Source organism: Salvelinus namaycush, chromosome 2 (genome assembly GCF_016432855.1).
Source record: "Salvelinus namaycush isolate Seneca chromosome 2, SaNama_1.0, whole genome shotgun sequence".
Taxonomy (NCBI): domain Eukaryota; kingdom Metazoa; phylum Chordata; class Actinopteri; order Salmoniformes; family Salmonidae; genus Salvelinus; species Salvelinus namaycush.
In genome coordinates, this window is record NC_052308.1 from 5,315,469 (window position 1) to 5,321,709 (window position 6,241).

Below are 6,241 nucleotides of genomic sequence, written 5' to 3' on the forward strand. Positions count from 1 at the left end.
GTATCTAATAATCTGCAGTCATTTCAGGTCATAGATATCTGTTTATCCTATTTCAAAACTGCTGTGTGGTCCTCAACGCAATAAACAGAACTAGAGGCAGCACTCAAACGGAATGGGGCAACTCTGGCAATGCACTGACAAGGATTGGAATACACACAAAGTTTTGTTCCCATTATAAAAAATTATAATGACTCTACTTCACTCAACTCTGCTGGTGACAGAAAAACATTTCCCTCTTTCCCTTCCTCCCAACCATGAGACGTGCAATAATATGAAAATAAAAATGAATAAAATAAAACATTGAAATCCAACACACACTCTTTACTTTTCTTCTTCTCTTCTTTTCTTTCTTGCTCTGTTTTGTCTTCTCCTGCCAAACCCACAGTATTACCAACCCACAGTATTGCCAAACCCTCAGTATTACCAAACCCACAGTATTACCAAACCCACAGTATTACCAAACCCACAGTATTACCAAACCCACAGTATTACCAAACCCTCAGTATTACCAAACCCACAGTATTACCAAACCCTCAATATTACCAAACCCACAGTATTACCAAACCCACAGTATTACCAAACCCACAGTATTACCAAACCCACAGTATTACCAAACCCTCAGTATTACCAAACCCTCAGTATTATCAAACCCACAGTATTACCAAACCCTCAGTATTACCAAACCCTCAGTATGACTAAACCCACAGTATTACCAAACCCTCAGTATTACCAAACCCTCAGTATGACTAAACCCACAGTATTACCAAACCCTCAGTATTGCCAAACCCTCAGTATTGCCAAACCCACAGTATTACCAAACCCACAGTATTACCAAACCCTCAGTATTACCAAACCCACAGTATTACCAAACCCACAGTATTACCAAACCCTCAGTATTACCAAACCCTCAGTATTACCAAACCCACAGTATTACCAAACCCACAGTATTACCAAACCCTCAGTATTACCAAACCCACAGTATTACCAAACCCTCAGTATTGCCAAACCCCCAGTATTGCCAAACCCACAGTATTACCAAACCCACAGTATTACCAAACCCTCAGTATTGCCAAACCCTCAGTATTGCCAAACCCTCAGTATTGCCAAACCCTCAGTATTACCAAACCCTCAGTATTACCAAACCCACAGTATTGCCAAACCCTCAGTATTACCAAACCCTCAGTATTACCAACCCCTTAGTATTACCAAACCCACAGTATTACCAAACCCTCAGTATTACCAAACCCTCAGTATGACCAAACCCTCAGTATGACTAAACCCTCAGTATGACTAAACCCTCAGTATTACCAAACCCACAGTATTACCAAACCCTCAGTATGACCAAACCCTCAGTATTACCAACCCCTCAGTATTACCAAACCCACAGTATTACCAAACCCACAGTATGACCAAACCCTCAGTATGACCAAACCCACAGTATTACCAAACCCACAGTATTACCAAACCCTCAGTATGACCAAACCCACAGTATGACCAAACCCACAGTATTACCAAACCATCAGAGGGAGTTCATTTTGGGGAAATCCACGTTTTAAAAGGATACTTCAGGATTTTTTGGGGCCTTCATCTACTTCCCCAGAGTCAGAAGAACTCATGGACCCATTTTTATGTCTCTGCATCCAGTATGAAGGACTTCAAAACTACATGCAGAGACATAAAAAAGGTATCCACCAGTTCATCTGACTCTGAGGAAGTAGATAAAGGGCTTCGTTGCCAAAATCCCCAAGTATCCCTTTAAATATCTGCATTTCTTCTTGTTTTTTCTTTTTTTAAATTTTACCCCCTTTTCTCCCCAATTTTCGTGGTATCCAATCGCTAGTAATTACTATCTTGCCTCATCGCTACAACTCCCGTACGGGCTCGGGAGAGACGAAGGTCGAAAGCCATGCGTCCTCCGAAGCACAACCCAACCGGAAGCCAGCCTTACCAATGTGTCGGAGGAAACACCGTGCACCTGGCCCCCTCGGTTAGCGCGCACTGCGCCCGGCCCGCCACAGGAGTCGCTGGAGCGCGATGAGACAAGGATATCCCTACCGGCCAAACCCTCCCTAACCCGGACGACGCTAGGCCAATTGTGCGTCGCCCCACGGACCTCCCGGTCGCGGCCCGGCTGCGACAGAGCCTGGGCGCGAACCCAGAGACTCTGGTGGCGCAGCTAGCGCTGCGATGCAGTGCCCTAGACCACTGCGCCACCCAGGAGGCCCCTAAATATCTGCATTTCTAGTTCCTCTTTTGTTTTTGGTTTCCACCAATCACAGGGTAGCTGTCTGCCCTAGCTGTCTCTGAAGAGGCGTGCATACATACCTCCACACTTCTAGAATCTCTCACGCTTAACTCAATCCACTACTCCTTAACAGACCTGGGTTCAAATACTATTTAAAATCTTTCAAATACTTTATCTGTGCTTGATTGAGCATGCCTGGTTTAATGGACCAATAGACAAGTCCCAATACTGTAAATCCTACCCACCTGGCAGGCTGACACTCCAGGCAGGCTAGAGCAAGCCCTGAAAGCATATGAAAATTTCCAATAGTATTTGAACCCAAGTCTGCTGTTAGACAACGGACAACACTCTAACCCAAAGCCTGAAATTAATAAGCAAAAGAACAGTGTTGGGGAAGCTACTCTGAAATCATAGTTTACCAAACTACCAATTACTTCACACTACAAAAAGTTAAGCTACACTAAAACTACTCTTTAGAAAAATATAGTTTACTTAACTAAAGCTACTTTGAAAAAGTAATTCACTAAATCCAAACTACTTTGTGAAACATTATCATATCTAAATCCAAAATGTCATAGACTGCAAATTGCAGGAATATATTTTATTTACCTTTATTTAACTAGGCAAGTCAGTTAAGAACAAATTCTTATTTTCAATGACGGCCTAGGAACAGTGTGTTAACTGCTTTGCTCAGGGGCAGAACGACAGATTTTTACCTTGTCAGCTGGGAAATTCGATCTTGCAACTTTTCGGTTACTAGTGCAAAGCTCTAACCACTAGGCCACCTGCCACCCTAAGAACCCTGGGGTCAGGTGTTAACAGGATGTAGAATGTAGCCTATTAATAAACAACAACTATTTCAAGTGAGAATTAGGCAGGTCTGATGCTATTTTATTCTCTTCTTGCAAAAATAAGTACTGCTTAGTTCCAGTAGTTAGCTACACCACTACATGGCAAAAAAGTAATTACACTACCAAGATTTGAATTTAGTTCAACTACCACCAAGCTACAGTGTATTTACTAGTTGAACTATAGTTCACTATTACCCAGCACCGCAGAATAAGTATCATCTAGCACTCTGAAGTCATTTCCTCATGGTTGGACGTTTCACAATCAAGTTGTTATGTTTTCTATTGTTTCACTGTCTATTTTATGGCATTTGTTACTTTAAATTGAACTTTAGCAAGGGTTCATCTGTTTCAGTAGGGACACTCCAAAATGTGTCCCTCCAAAATGAATCTGTTTCAGTAGGGACACTCCAAAATGTGTCCCTCCAAAATTAATCTGTTTCAGTAAGGACACTCCAAAATGTGTCCTTCCAAAATTAATCTGTTTCAGTAGGGACACTCCAAAATGTGTCCCTCCAAAATTAATCTGTTTCAGTAGGGACACTCCAAAATGTGTCCCTCCAAAATTAATCTGTTTCAGTAGGGACACTCCAAAATGTGTCCTTCCAAAATTAATCTGTTTCAGTAAGGACATCCCAAAATTAATCTGTTTGTAAGGGTTGCGTAACTGGTGGCAGTGAAGTCAGACGCAGGAGAGCAGAACTAGGTAATAGCCGGAGCAGTTTAATATCAAAACCAACGGCATAAAGATATTACCAACATGGGTACAAAACCCGACGCGCACCAGTCAACATGTACACAAGCACTTACAACAAACAATTCCACACAAATACTGTGGGTTAAATACCCACAGTATTTAACCCACTTAATGAGGGAAATGAGAACCAGGTGTGTAGGAAAACAAGACAAAACAAATGGAAAATGAAAAGTGGATCGGCGATGGCTAGAAGACCGATGACGCAGACCGCCGAATGCCGCCCGAACAAGGAGAGGAACCGACTTCGGTGGAAGTCGTGACACTGTTTCAGTAAGGACACTCCAAAACCGCAGGACTCTCCAGAGGGTGGTGCGGTCTGCACAACGCATCACCGGGGGCAAACTACCTGCCCTCCAGGACACCTACACCACCCGATGTCACAGGAAGGCCATAAAGATCATCAAGGACAACCACCCGAGCCACTGCCTGTTCACCCCGCTACCATCCAGAAGGCGAGGTCAGTACAGGTGCATCAAAGCTGGGACCGAGAGACTGAAAAACAGCTTCTATCTCAAGGCGGGGTGCAACTCAATATTAGGAAGGTGTTCTTAATCATTTGTACACTCAATGTATAATGATATTCCGGACTCTGACATTGCTCGTTCTGATATTTCTTAATTAATTTTTTTTGGGGGGGATTTGTGTGTATTGTTAGGTATACTGCACGGTTGGAGCTAGAAACAGAAGCATTTCGCTACATCTGCGATAACACCTGCATAATATGTGTACGGAACCAATACAATTAGACTTGAGGTACATAATATAGGCATTCCATCGCGCTGTCATTATAACCAAACTAAAGTAATTTAAAGTCTGTATTCATTCTCCAGTCATGACACAAAGTCTGACAAGGATCACATTTGAAAACTTCGCAATAACTTTATTGTAGACAGTTAATAGACAGTGGCACAAAGATGAAACAGCTTGTTGTTGACGTTGTGTTTTGGCGGAGATGAGTTGGGCTGTAGTTGCTACTACACTACAACAGGAGATAAGGAAACATACTGTACATTATCCATATGGGCTTTTCCTCCTGTTCCCATGTCTTTCTCCGTGGGATGAGGTGAGTTAAGCTGATGTTGATACCAGGGGGTGTAACGCAGTTTACCCACCTTTCTTTCTTTTGCCATACAGTGCATTGAAAGTATAGGAAGCGCTAGTTTTCTTTTCACCGCGACCGGCGATCAGTTCACCCACCTATGTTTTTACCACTAGTTGATACTACAGGGAGTAAGTAAGAAAAACACGAGGAGAAGCTGGTGTCCTTTCACAGCGTTTCTGGTTCTGTTGGTTCTGGTCACTGTGTTTGGCTCAGGCTGGGCTGGGTGTTGGAGGATACAGTACCAGAGGGGTTTGGGTCCAAAGATGGTTCAGGTCACTGAGTTGGGTTCAGGCTGGTTGGGATGGGGCTGGATAGGCTCTAGACTGGGTCCTTGGGGCTGGGTGGGTTGTAGGTTCGGTGTTCTGGGCTGACTGGGTACTTGGGGCAGGGTGGGTTGTAGGTTCGGTGTTCTGGGCTGACTGGGTCCTTGGGGCTGGGTGGGTTGTAGGTTCGGTGTTCTGGGCTGACTGGGTCCTTGGGGCTGGGTGGGTTGTAGGTTCGGTGTTCTGGGCTGACTGGGTACTTGGGGCAGGGTGGGTTGTAGGTTCGGTGTTCTGGGCTGACTGGGTACTTGGGGCTGGGTGGGTTGTAGGTTCGGTGTTCTGGGCTGACTGGGTACTTGGGGCAGGGTGGGTTGTAGGTTCGGTGTTCTGGGCTGACTGGGTACTTGGGGCTGGGTGGGTTGTAGGTTCAGTGTTCTGGGCTGACTGGGTACTTGGGGCAGGGTGGGTTGTAGGTTCGGTGTTCTGGGCTGACTGGGTCCTTGGGGCAGGGTGGGTTGTAGGTTCGGTGTTCTGGGCTGACTGGGTACTTGGGGCTGGGTGGGTTGTAGGTTCAGTGTTCTGGGCTGACTGGGTCCTTGGGGCTGGGTGGGTTGTAGGTTCGGTGTTCTGGGCTGACTGGGTACTTGGGGCTGGGTGGGTTGTAGGTTCGGTGTTCTGGGCTGACTGGGTCCTTGGGGCTGGGTGGGTTGTAGGTTCGGTGTTCTGGGCTGACTGGGTACTTGGGGCAGGGTGGGTTGTAGGTTCGGTGTTCTGGGCTGACTGGGTCCTTGGGGCAGGGTGGGTTGTAGGTTCGGTGTTCTGGGCTGACTGGGTCCTTGGGGCAGGGTGGGTTGTAGGTTCGGTGTTCTGGGCTGACTGGGTACTTGGGGCTGGGTGGGTTGTAGGTTCGGTGTTCTGGGCTGACTGGGTACTTGGGGCAGGGTGGGTTCTAGGTTCGGTGTTCTGGGCTGACTGGGTACTTGGGGCAGGGTGGGTTGTAGGTTCGGTGTTCTGGCCTGACTGGGT